The sequence below is a fragment of the Chlorocebus sabaeus genome, chromosome X (assembly GCF_047675955.1).
Source record: "Chlorocebus sabaeus isolate Y175 chromosome X, mChlSab1.0.hap1, whole genome shotgun sequence".
Lineage (NCBI taxonomy): Eukaryota > Metazoa > Chordata > Mammalia > Primates > Cercopithecidae > Chlorocebus > Chlorocebus sabaeus.
The window spans coordinates 74,825,605-74,838,554 of NC_132933.1; the positions used below are offsets into that span (position 1 = coordinate 74,825,605).

The 12,950-nt window shown below is 36.8% G+C and overlaps 1 protein-coding gene across 2 annotated transcripts in view; it reads left to right on the forward strand.

Moving 5' to 3' along the window:
* Positions 1–287: 287 nt before the first annotated feature.
* CYSLTR1 (cysteinyl leukotriene receptor 1) overlaps positions 288–12,950 on the forward strand; it is a 100,492-nt gene continuing 87,829 nt past the window's right edge. For both annotated transcript variants that reach the window (XM_073013555.1, XM_073013556.1), the window contains exon 1: positions 288–750. The gene's annotated coding sequence lies outside the window, so the exon portion shown is untranslated. The remainder of the gene's footprint in view (positions 751–12,950) is intronic.

Genomic DNA, 12,950 nt, shown 5'->3' on the forward strand with positions numbered 1-12,950 from the left:
TTATGAAGACTTCAGGAAACAAAGCTCAAAAAGTAACCAGAAAGGAAAAGGCATTTTAGAATGTGGATAGAGCCACGTGTCATTAAGGAGAGAGAGTGAGAAACAGAGAGATGAAATTTACGTTGCTTAAGATCAAGTTTCACATAATGCCAGTTATATTAGCATATGCTGGCATGATTATCTTTCCCCACCTACAAATAGTCTAATGACCTCACAGTCATAGAAATCAGAGAGAACTAAGCTGAAGAGAGAACACTCCCCTCTGCTTCCCATCTTAAAGCAGCTGAATAATTTCCTTAGAATTCTATTCCTGAAGCTAGGAAGAAAAACTTATTTATACATATATGCAACCTGCAAGTCTCCAGTTTCTATTCTTCCTTCCTCTCTGACCCTTCCCCTCCCCCACTTTGCACCAGAGAAGTCAGACTCCGGGAGTGCTTTAACAGTTTGAAGGCTAATCTGAAAGAGGAAGAAGAATCTGTATATCTGTATATATTGGCTAGCAAATGTGCCCTGCCCTCTCTCCTCTTAAAAACAGCAGCAACCCATCTTTGCAAAGAAGCTTGCCTATAGAGCAGGCACTCTGTGAATGGACTGTGCTTTTATGACCCTACAGGGTATCCAGATACTGTGCAGCTCACCAATAAGGATTAGTTGCAAGGACTGGTAGATCGAATTTACTGAAGACTTGGAGCTTGCTTCTGAGAAAAAACGCAAAGGACAGTAAACTGTGGACCTTGAAGTTAGCAGGTAAGGAAACTCAGTATTCAGTACTAAGACCAGAACAGTATGTAGTTAAAATGTTACTGATGGTAAATTTTAGCAAATTCCCAGGAGTTTGGGGATAAGTTATCTGCCTTACTTGCTTTAAGTTTGGGTGCTAGTATGAATTCTTTCTGCTTTATTTCTTAGCCAGAGATCTGATTATATGATCAGTCTGTCAACAAATATTGCTCAGTGCTTCTGCTAGGGCTCGATGTGGCAATATACAGAGGAGACACACTCTGCAAGCCTCTAGCACCTTTGCAATTAGGCCAGAAATGTAAGATATGTTTTCAAATCCCATTTTGAGGGTTCAGTGGAGTTTCTCTAATGTAGTGATATTTTCCTTCAATATGGAAAATAAATATGTAGTGATTACTGAAGGTAAACCAGTGGAGAGTAAAATTTTCATAAGGTAGTTTCACATTTATTATCCCACCCGAACCTTTCAACATCCTATAATTTAGACAAGGTAGGTGTTACTGTCCGTGTTTATGAAAGAGAAAATAGACTGAGAGAGGCTAAAAAAAATTCTTGAAACACACCGTACAACTAGAAAGTAGCCAGTTCTGGCCAGAGACTGTAAAAATAAAGCTCTCTCAACTATAACTGAATAGAAGAAAATTGCATGATCTATTTAGCAACTTAGACACATCTGGCGTAGACTAAGTTTACACAGAGCCAAAAATTCATACATTTTAATAAAATCTTTAGCCAGGAACATTTTTCTACTTAGCGGCAAAAAAGCTGTTTTCAAGAGGAAACAAATGGGTTGGTGAGCTCCACCTACTGAATTCAGTGGTTCTGCTTTCCAGTATTCTGATTATTTTGAAACCTAGAGAGAAGCTATGATACCATATGTCTAACAAATTATTATTTTAAAAGAAACTGTAACTAAATCTGAACTAGACTGTACACTATTTTATATACAAAAAAATGTATTTTTAAAATGCATTATAAAATACAAATGACTACATTACACTTAAAATACATTAGGAAAATTTGTTCCTAGACAATTTTAACTTTATTGCAAGAAGTCTTAATCATTCAAAAATGGTTTCTGTTGTTGTTTTACTATTAATGGCTTAATTAGAACTAAAAGCTATCTGTTTTTACATCATAAACAACCTCAAGTGCTATATTTACATTCATCCATAAATAAATAAAAATTATTTATTTTTAATAAAAAATTGTTCCCCTGTTCCCCTAAGTATTGACTACACCAGCCAATCAGGGTTCCTCCTAATAAAATAAGTCAGTTTGGGAGCCAGTAAGCACACAGATAATGGTAGGTTAAGAAAAGTTTGCAATTTGCTTTTAGACTTAATCTAGCATGTTAGTGTATTCCTAACCCAGAATCATCAATTCTCATTTTCCACTACCTTCCCTTAATGAAATTTTGATGCATTTAGAAACTATTTTTCTGTCATAAAAGCAAGATTCTTCCACAGTATAGAAAATTATAAATTTGTATTTTCAGTATAATTGGCCGATAATAAAGGGAAGGTGCTGATTCTTAAGGTACATACCCAACCTTGTGAATTCGATACTGTGAATGGTAACTATCATAATCTCCCAAATAACATTGCCCAGTGTGGACCTCTACTTTGGTCCATTTTGTTGTTCTCATGTTCTTAACACCTAACAGTGGCTGCTCTAAACTATCTTGCTGCATGGATTTCAATGGGAGATAAACTGGGTAACTGGGATCACTGGGAGTTCACCCTAGCTTTGACATGTAAACAGCTGGGTGTTCTCTGGCAAGTTAATGGCCATTAGTATTTCTTGGTTCCTTTGTGTATCTAATGCAGTAATGAGCTGATAGGAATATTTTCTAAATCTCTTAAAATGATAAATATAAAATCTGAAAGCAATTTGAAAACACAAACCACCATCAGAAGGATTTTGTTTAAATTCCATTAATTCCAGTAGGATAAAACACATAACAAAACTGATTGCATGGGGAGAGAGTAGAGCTAGATACTTTCTACTCCCTAGACTGTATTTCTAGGTCAGGGACATCACTCTAAGTCTCAGCAACCTCATCCTACTCTTAGGACCTGTCAGTAGCATCAAACACTCTGGATTATAGTTGTCACAAGCCCTACAATACTTATGCAAACCCTCAATGTGAACTCTAAAAGGAATAAAAATATTTAAGAGTAGTATTTAAGAAGTATTTCTGTGAAAGCACTATCCACTTTTTGTTGTTACTACTTTAACCAAGCCCATTGATTCTTAGAATTATATGCTAAGGATTAAAATAGTTTTTTGCACCAAGTTTTGAATGCAACACAATATCCCACTACTCTTTTATAAAACCACTTGTTCAATCACAGATTTGGTTATAATACAAATCATGTTTTTAAAATATGCATGTGTAGTTTTGTGTGTGTGTGTGTGTGTGTGTGTGTGTGTGTGTGTGTGTGTGTGTGTCTAAAATAAAAAGACCTAAAGTCACTTTTATCTCTCACTTCAGTGTTATTTGCATTTCAGGCCACATGAACACCTATGTGGTATGATTTAAGGGTCAGTGAGAAAAGTTTTCCCAGTTCAATCAGATATGAAAAAACTGTTGAAAGATATATTTATATCAGTCAACCCTACAAAAGATAGATTAGTCAGTATGCCAATTTGTTGCTTTGCAGTGCAGAAATAAAACTGTTGACTGGGTGTGGTGGCTCATGCCTGTAATACCAGCACTTTGGGAGGTTGAGGTGGGTGGATCACAAAGCCAAGAGATTGAGACCATCCTGGCCAATATGGTGAAACCCCATCTCTACTAAAAATACAAAAATTACCTGGGCGTGGTGGTACCTGCCTGTAGTCCCAGCTACTCAGGAAGCTGAGACAGGAGAATCACCTGAACCCGGGTGGCAGAGGTTGCAGTGAGCCGAGATAGAGCCACTGTACTGGAGCCTAGCAACAGAGTGAGACTCCGTCTAAAAAAAAAAAAAAAAAAAAAAACTGCAAGGAAGCCTGATAGACTCATAGCAAGAAGTACATATCCTCATCCTTACAGAAAAGGCAATAAAGTCATTCTTTTTACCTAATTTGATTAGATAAATCCAGACATCTTAGGTCCATTAATTCATGTTACAATCAAGGTGCTAAAACACCATCAGATGACAAATACTTTTGCCTTTAATTAAGAATTCTTTATGGATTAGTAGAAAAGGCCACTGTATAAATTCTTCTATACTGCTGCTTCATTCTGTCTCATCCCACTCCATCTCATCATGACATGACCTCTCCTTTCTTTGTGTCCCACAGTCCTTCTTCTAGACTAAGGGTGGGGGGTACATAGGGAAGAAAAGAGAAAGAAAAATATTTTAAATTTGGGGGATAAGTTAGGAAGAGGTCCTTATAGAAATAGAGGAAAAGAGACAGAAGAGTAAACATAAGCCCTTGGACATTTAACACATAGTTGATTTTCCTTTTGATGAATAAAATGTCATTATCTTGTTTAGAGTGCTTTCAGAATCAATATAACCCAGACATTGGAGCTCCTGCTTAAATGTCACTGATAGAAAAGAAACAGGAGTTCAGATCTAGACTTAGGGTCCTTGAGCTAAAGAAAAAATAGGAGACATTTGGACATTGTTTTATTTTTCATCAATCCCTTTTCCCTAAAAGGGAAAGAAAAATCCAATTTTGAATAGCATTTCAAGATGTCTAAAGTATAAGACTTGTTAAGATTTCTCATAAATTTCACATTAACAGTGTTTGTTTCTAGAAATGGTTGTCTTTGTGTTGTCATGGATTCAACAAGCTCAGTGGAATTGAGCTAATAATAACAACACTCAAATATCTCAGATGTATCTTACATACTTATTCCAAAGTTCCTAGAAAATGTTCAGGCCTCAGAAGGTAATAAAGCTTCTTTTCATTCCAAATTGGTTACCATTTGTGGTTGATCTCAATTTGAATTCTTACTTAAGACAAAGGGCCTTAAATAAAAAGCAATCTCATAGAGAACAATTATTTGGCAAGAACCAGACATCTAAATGCCAAGATGATAGAAGCAGGCCTCAGAGTTAGCTGAGAGCAATGACCTCAGACCATCAGAGGATTCCAAGCTGCTAGGAATTAGGTAGAGAGTTATAGAGGTATTCCTGGAAAAATGCCCTCTAGTTAGTGCTTTACAAGAAGTTCAAAAGTGTGTATGTAAGTTGCAACACATTTTTATCATCCAAACTAGGGGTGAAAGTATCCTGCACTATACACTGTCGCACGCACTCATGCACTCCTCAAGATCTCTATTGCCTTTTGGTAACTTTCATTTCCCTTAAGGTCTGGTCTTATGCATCCTTTTAATCTGATTACACAGGATAAAGCATTTTTGGCACAGTACAATGGAAGGAGACACACTGTCACTAGTTCTGAATGCCACAGTCCGAGGTCCTTTTTAGTTTGACAGTGTCGTATAAAGTTTAGATTCCAACTGTCTGACAACAGAATGGCCTGAATTGATGGGTTTGACATTCTCCTCTTAAGGAGAATAAGAGACTACAGAAGAAACACCTGAGAACTGTCAGCAAAGAAGTATCAGTCCCCCCATAGTTTTAAATACCAATGAGAATACATATCCTTGGAAATGTATTCCCAAAAAGCATATCCCTGTGAGCAACACATCCCTGGAAATACAAAGTAAGAAAGCTACTTATTGTAATGATAGGGCTAAAGTGATCACAGCCAGAAGGGTCATTCTGCTCTCTTCCCCCAAATCCTTCACTACGACGGAAGAAAGTCACTGGGATCATTAGTATAGCCTGATGGTTTGTAGATTAAGTCTCCATAGAGAATGAGTAGCTTTACTCTAGTCAATCAATAAACAATCACTCAATAAACATCAATTACACATTTTCCTATGTGCAAAGAGAGATATGACTGTGGAGTGGTATGGTCAAAGTAGGTGAGCCTTATATGAATAAGAAAGAGAGTAATAAAAATTTAAATTTTAAAGAGCTTTGTAATTTACAAAACACTCATATTTGTTGACTCTCCTATTCATTCAGATATTGATTCAACAAACATTAATGAGTGCCTACTGTATCAAAAGATTAATACAGCATTGTCCCTAACCTCCCTGAGCTCAGACTTACAGGATGGCACAACCAACTTTTTTCATTTGACAGTAATAGGCTACATGGAGAGGAGGAAAGAGGGCACTGGGGAGTTGGTCAAATAAAAACAGTGCTCCACTGAGCTGCACCCTCTTAAAACATGTTTTCTGCATCCTGCCACTGCTCAGCAGCAGAAGAGGAAGTATCAGTTTTAGGAACCCTGAGTCCCAGCCTCCCCACTTCCTCTTCTGCTTTGGCCCTGGCTTCATCACCCCACTCCTGTTGGCAGTCCTCCAACACATACAGACTATCCGGTGCATGCTAGTATTTACCAGAAAGGTAAAGGAAATCTTGGCAGGCATATAACTTAATAGAATCATAAAAGTACATCCAGATACTGATTTAATCATATTGTCTCTGCTGTTGGTTCAATCCAAAAATACCCATCAGTCTCATTCAAACCCTATAATCAAACATATCCTTGAGTCTTTGTATTTCCATTAGTCTCTGACCTATGGCACTTTTGAACTCTCCTCCAGCCCCACCAGACCATTTATGTCTTTTTTTTTTTTTTTTTTTTTTTGAGACAGAGTTTCACTCTTGTTGCCCAAGCTGGAGTGCAATGGCGAAATCTCGGCTCACCGCAGCCTCCACCTCCTTGGTTCAAGAGATTCTCCTGCCTCAGCCTCCTGAGAAGCTGGGATTATAGGCATGTGCCACCATGCCCGGCTAATTTTGTATTTTTAGTAGAGACAGGGTTTCTCCATGTTGGTCTCAAACTCCCGGCCTCAGGTGATCCACCCACCTTGGTCACCCAAAGTGCTGGGATTACAGGCATGAGCCACTGCTATGCCTTCTTTGTTTTAAGATCTTTGCCTCCCTTTCTGCCGAAATGTGTAGATTCAATCTGCTCCACCCTCTTTCCTTTCTTCTCTGGTGATTTGTAAAGTGTCCATCCATGAGCCATGGTCCCCTGCACTCTGTGAATTTTCAGGTTTCTTTTAAATAGATTCTACCCTGCTCGATGTATCCACATTTTACTATCACTTTACATCATTATTTAGATTCTTGCATAACAGCACCTGTGCTTACACACACACACACACACACACAGAGAGAGAGAGAGAGAGAGAGAGAGAGAGAGAGAGAGAAACATGCTCCTTCCTCTGATCCTAGACATCCACCCTGGAAAATTAGATATTCTATTACTCAACAGCTCTTAAAACCACACAGTTACTCTTCAAAGTTGCCCAATTCGGAGAGGAAAAGAGCAAAAAATGAATAAAGCAATTCACTGCCACTAATGAGCTATGAGCTTACTGTCTAAATGGGGTGTGACAGGCATGTAAGCAAAAAGAGTAATTACAGCACTGTAATAAATGAAAGAATAGAACTATGCACATGGGAGTATTCATAGAGAGTGATAACTTCAACCTAAATCTTGAAGTGTAAGTAGAAATTTGCCAGGTTCACCTCTTGATTATTTAAGTGTGAAAGAGGATGCATAGATCACCGTGAAGTAGCTAAGGCATAACGAGATAAGGATACTGAACTAAGTCGGAAAGAAAGAAAGAAAGAAAGAAAGAAAGAAAGAAAGAAAGAAAGAAAGAAAGAAAGAAAGAAAAGAAAGAAAGAAAGAAAGAAAGAAAAGAAAGAAAAGAAAGAAAAGAAAGAAAGAAGGAAAGAAGGAAGGAAGGAAGGAAGGAAGGAAGGAAGGAAGGAAGGAAGGAAGGAAGGAAGGAAGGAAGGAAGGAAGGAAGGAAAGGAAAGAGAAAGAAAGAAAGAAAGAAAGAAAGAAAGAAAGAAAGAAAGAAAGAAAGAAAGGAAAGAAAGAAAGAAAGAAAGGAAGGAAGGAAGGAAGGAAGGAAGGAAGGAAGGAAGGAAGGAAGGAAGGAAGGAAGGAAAGGAAGGAAGGAAGGAAGGAAAAGAAAGAAGGAAAGGGTCAGGAGGCATTGCAAAATAAGAATCAACAGGACTTGATGAGGGATAAAATAAGGATAGGGTGGAGTCAAAGATGACTGCCAGGTCCTATGCCTGACTGACTGGAACACTATTACTGTCATTGAAGAAACAGAAACATAAGATGGGGAAGTTAATGTTGAAGAGAAGGTTGTATTTGTCTGAAAATATGTTTGAAATTTTTTAAAAGACAAGATATCGAAGTAGAGCAATCTAATAAGCAGCTGAAAATGAGAGACTAAACTTTAGGTAAATCATTTGTGGCTGTAGTGGACAGAGATTTGAGTCATCTGCATGAAAGTTTTCTTTTTATTTTTAACTTCTTAAGTTCAGGGGTACATGTGCAGGACGTGCAGGTTTGTTACATAGGTAAATGTGTGTCATGGGGTTCGTTGTACACATTTTGTCACCAAGGTATTAAGCCTAATATCCCTTAGTTATTTTTCCTGATCCTCTCCCTCTTCCCACCCTCCTACCTCCAACAGGCCCCAGTGTGTGTTGTTCCCTTATATATGTCCATGAGTTCTCATCATTTAGTTCCCACTTATAAGTGAGAACATGCGGTATTTGATTTTCTGTTCCTGCATTAGTTTGCTAAGGATTGTGGGCTCCGGTTCCATCCATGTCCCTACAAAGGACATAATCTCATTCCTTTTTTGTGGCTTCATAGTATTCTATGGTGTATATGTCACACATTTTCTTTATTCGGTCTATCAATGATGGGCATTTAGGTTGATTCCACATCTTTGCTATAGTGAATAGTGCTGCAATGAACATATGCATGCATGTGTCTTTATAATAGAAAAATTTATATTCCTTCAGGTATATACCCAGTAATGGGGTTACTGGGTTGAATGGTATTTCTGTCTCTAGGTCTTTTAAATTTAATTTTAATAGTATTGGGGGAACAGGTGGTTTCTGGTTACATTGATAAGTTATTTGGTGATGATTTCTGACATTTCAGTGCTCCCATCACCCAAGCAGTGTACACTGTACCCAGTGTGTAGTCTTTTATCCCTCACTCCCTTCCCACCCTTGCCTGAGTCCCCAAAGTCCATTATATCATTCTTACGTCTTTGCATCCTCATAGCTTAGCTCTCACATATAAGTGAGAATATATAAATGTTTGGTTTTCCATTCCTGAGCTAGTTCACTTAGAATAATGGTCTTCAACTCTATCCAGATTGATGCAAATGCCATAATTTCATTTATTTTCCTGGCTGAGTAGTATTCCATGGTGTAGATATACATTTTTATACAGTCATTGATTGATGGGCATTTAGGCTGGTTCCATATTTTTGCACTTGTGAGTTGTGCTGCGATAAACATGCATGTGCATGTGTCTTTTTCATATAATGACTTCTTTTCCTTTGGGTAGAAACCCAATAGTAGTATTGCTGGATCAAATGACAGTTCTACTTTTAGTTCTTTAAGTAATCTCCATACTGTTTGCCATAGTAGTTGTACTAGTTTGCATTTCCTCCAGCAGCATAAAAGTGTTCCCTTTTCACCACACCCATGCCAACATCTATTATTTTTTAATTTTTTAATTAATTCTTGTAGGAGTAAGGTACTATTTCATTGTGGTTTTAATTTGCATTTCCCAGATAATTAGTGATGTTGAGTATTTTGTCATATGTTCGTTGGTCATTTATATATCTTCTTTTGAGAATTGTCTATACATGTCCCTTTTCCACTTTGTGGTGGGATTATTTGGTTTTTTCTTGCTGATTTATTTGAGTTGTTGTAGACTCTGGATGTTAGTTGTTTGTCAGATGCATAGTTCACAAATATTTTCTCCCATTCTGTGGGTTGTCTGTTAACTCTGCTAATTATTTCTTTTGCTGTGCAGAATTATTTTAGTTTAATTAGGTCTTATCTATTTATTTTTGTTTTTGTTGCTTTGTTTTTGGGTTCTTGGTCATGAAGTCTACCTTAGCCACCATCTAGAAGAATTTTTCCAATGTTATTTTCTAGAGTTTTTATGGTTTCAGGTCTTAGATTTAAGTCTTTGATCCATCTTCAGTTGATTTTTTGTGTAAAGTGAAAGACAAGGATCCAGTTTCATTCTTCTACATGTGGCTTGCCAATTATTTCAGCACCATTTGCTGAATAGGATGTCTTTTCCCAGTTTATGTTTTTGTTTGCTTTATTGAAGATCAGTTGAATGTAAATATTTGGCTTTATTTTGGGGTCCCGTATTCTGTTCCGTTGGTTTATGTGTTTATTTTTATACCAGTACCATGCTGTTTTGGTAACTATAGTCTTGCAGTATTGTTTGAATTTGGGCAATGTAATGCCTTCAGATTTCTCCTTTCTGTTTAGTCTTGCTTTGGCTATGCAGGTTCTTTTTTGATTACATATAAATTTTTGGATTCTTTTTCTAGTTCTGTGAATAATGATTATGGTACTTTGACAGGAATTGTGTAGATTGCTTTTGGCACTGTGGTCATTTTCACAATATTGATTCTACCCATCCATAAGCATGGGATGTGTTTCCATTTGTCTGTGTTATCTATGATTTCTCTCAGCAGTGTTTTGTAGTTTTCCTTATAGAGATCCTTCACCTCCTTGGTTAGGTAGATTTCTAAGTATTTAATTTTTGCTGCTGTTGCAAAAGGGATTGAGTTCTTGATTTGATTCTCAGCTTGGTCATTGTTGGTGAATAGCAGCACTACTGATTTGTGTACATTGATTTTGTATCCTGAAACTTTACTGAATTCGTTTATCAGATCTAGGAACTTTTTGGATGAGTCTTTAGGGTTTTCTAGATATACAATAATATCATCAGTTAACGGCAACACTTTGATTTCCTCTTTACCAATTTGGATGTCTTTTATTTCTTTCTCTTGTCTGATTGCTCTGTCTAGGACTTCTAGTACTCTGTTGAATAGAAGTGGTGAAAGTAGGCATCCTTTTCTTATTCCAGTTCTCAGGGGAGATGCTTTCAAATTTTGCCATTCAGTATAATGTTGGCTGTGGGTTTGTCATAGGTAGCTTTTATTATCTTAAAGTATGTTCTTTCTATGCCAATTTTGCTAAGGGTTTTCATTCCTAAATGAATGCTGGATTTTGTCAAATTTTTTTCTGCATCTATTGAGATAATTATATGATTTTTGTTTTTAATTCTGTTTATATGATATATCACATTTATTGATTTGTGTATGTCAAACTATCCCTGCACCCCTGATACGAAACTCACTTGATCATGCTGTATTTTCTTTTTGTTATGCTGTTGAATTCAGTTAGCTAGTATTTTGTTGAGGATTTTTGCATGTATGTTCATTAGGGATATTGGTCTGTAGTTTTCTTCTCTTATTATGTCCTTTCCTAGTTTTGATAATAGAATGATACTGGCTTTGTAGAATGATTTAGGGAGGACTTTCTCTTTCTCTATCTTTTAGAATCATTTCAGCAGGATTGATAACAATTCTTCTTGAAATTTCTGGTAGAATTCATCTGTGAATCCATCTGGTTCTGGACAATTTTTGTTAGCAATATTTTTATTACTGTTTCAATCTCCCTAATTGTTATTGGTCTGTTCAGAGTTTCTATTTCTTTCTGATGTAATCTAGGAGGGTTGAATATTTCCAGAAATGTATCTATATCCTCTAGATTTTCTAGTTTGTATGTATAAATGTGTTCACAGTAGCCTTGAATGTTTTTTTTGCATTTGTGTGGTATTGGTTGTAATATCTCCCATTTCATTTTTAGTTGAGTTTATTGGGATCTTCTCTCTACTTTTCATGGTCAATCTTGCTAATGCTCTATTAATTTTGCTTATCTTTGTGAAGAACCAGCTTTTTATTTAATTGATCTTTTGGGGTTTTTTGTTTCAGTTTTATTTAGTTCTGCTCTGATCTTAGTTATTTCTTTTCTTCTGCTGGGTTTGGGTTTCGTTTGTTCTTGTTTCTCTAGTTCCTTGACATGTGATCTTAGATTGTCTCTTTGTGCTCTTTCAGATATTTTTATGTAAGCATTTAGTGCCATAAGCTTTCCTCTTAGCACTACTTTTTCTGTATCTATGAAGCTCTGATAAGTTATGGCACTATTATTCTGTTCAAATAATTTTTTAATTTCCATCTTGATTTCATTGTTTACCCAAAGATTCTTCAACAGCAGATTATTTAATTTTCATATATTTGTATAGTTTGGAAGGTTCCTCTTGGAGTTAATTTTCAGTTTTATTCTACTGTGGTCTGAGAGGATACTTGACATGTTTTGATTTTCTTAAAAAAAAAATTTTTTTTTTGGGTATATCACAAGCCAGGATGCTTTATTCTGAATTTTTTTTTATTATTATACTTTAAGTTCTAGGGTACATGTGCATAACGTGCAGGTTTGTTACATATATATACTTGTGCCATGTTGCTGTGCTGCACCGATCAACTCGTCAGCACCCATCAACTCGTCATTTACATCAAGTATAACTCCCAATGAAATCCCTCCCGCCTCCCCCTCCCCATGATAGGCCCCAGTGTGTGATGTTCCCCTTCCCGAGTCCAAGTGATCTCATTGTTCAGTTCCCACCTATGAGTGAGAACATGCGGTGTTTGGTTTTCTGTTCTTGTGATAGTTTGCTAAGAATGATGGTTTCCAGCTGCATCCATGTCCCTACAAAGGACACAAACTCATCCTTTTTTATGGCTGCATAGTATTCCATGGTGTATATGTGCCACATTTTCTTAATCCAGTCTGTCACTGATGGACATTTGCATTGATTCCAAGTCTTCGCTATCGTGAATAGTGCCGCAATAAACATACGTGTGCATGTGTCTTTATAGCAGCATGATTTATAATCCTTTGGGTATATACCCAGTAATGGGATGGCTGGGTCATATGGTACATCTAGTTCTAGATCCTTGAGGAATCGCCATACTGTTTTCCATAATGGTTGAACTAGTTTACAATCCCACCAACAGTGTAAAAGTGTTCCTATTTCTCCACATCCTCTCCAGCACCTGTTGTTTCCTAACTTTTTAATGATTGCCATTCTAACTGGTGTGAGATGGTGTCTCATTGTGGTTTTGATTTGCATTTCTCTGATGGCCAGTGATGATGAGCATTTTTTCATGTGTCTGTTGGCTGTATGCATGTCTTCTTTTGAGAAATGTCTGTTCATATCCTTTGCCCACTTTTTGATGGGGTTGTTTGTTTTTTTCT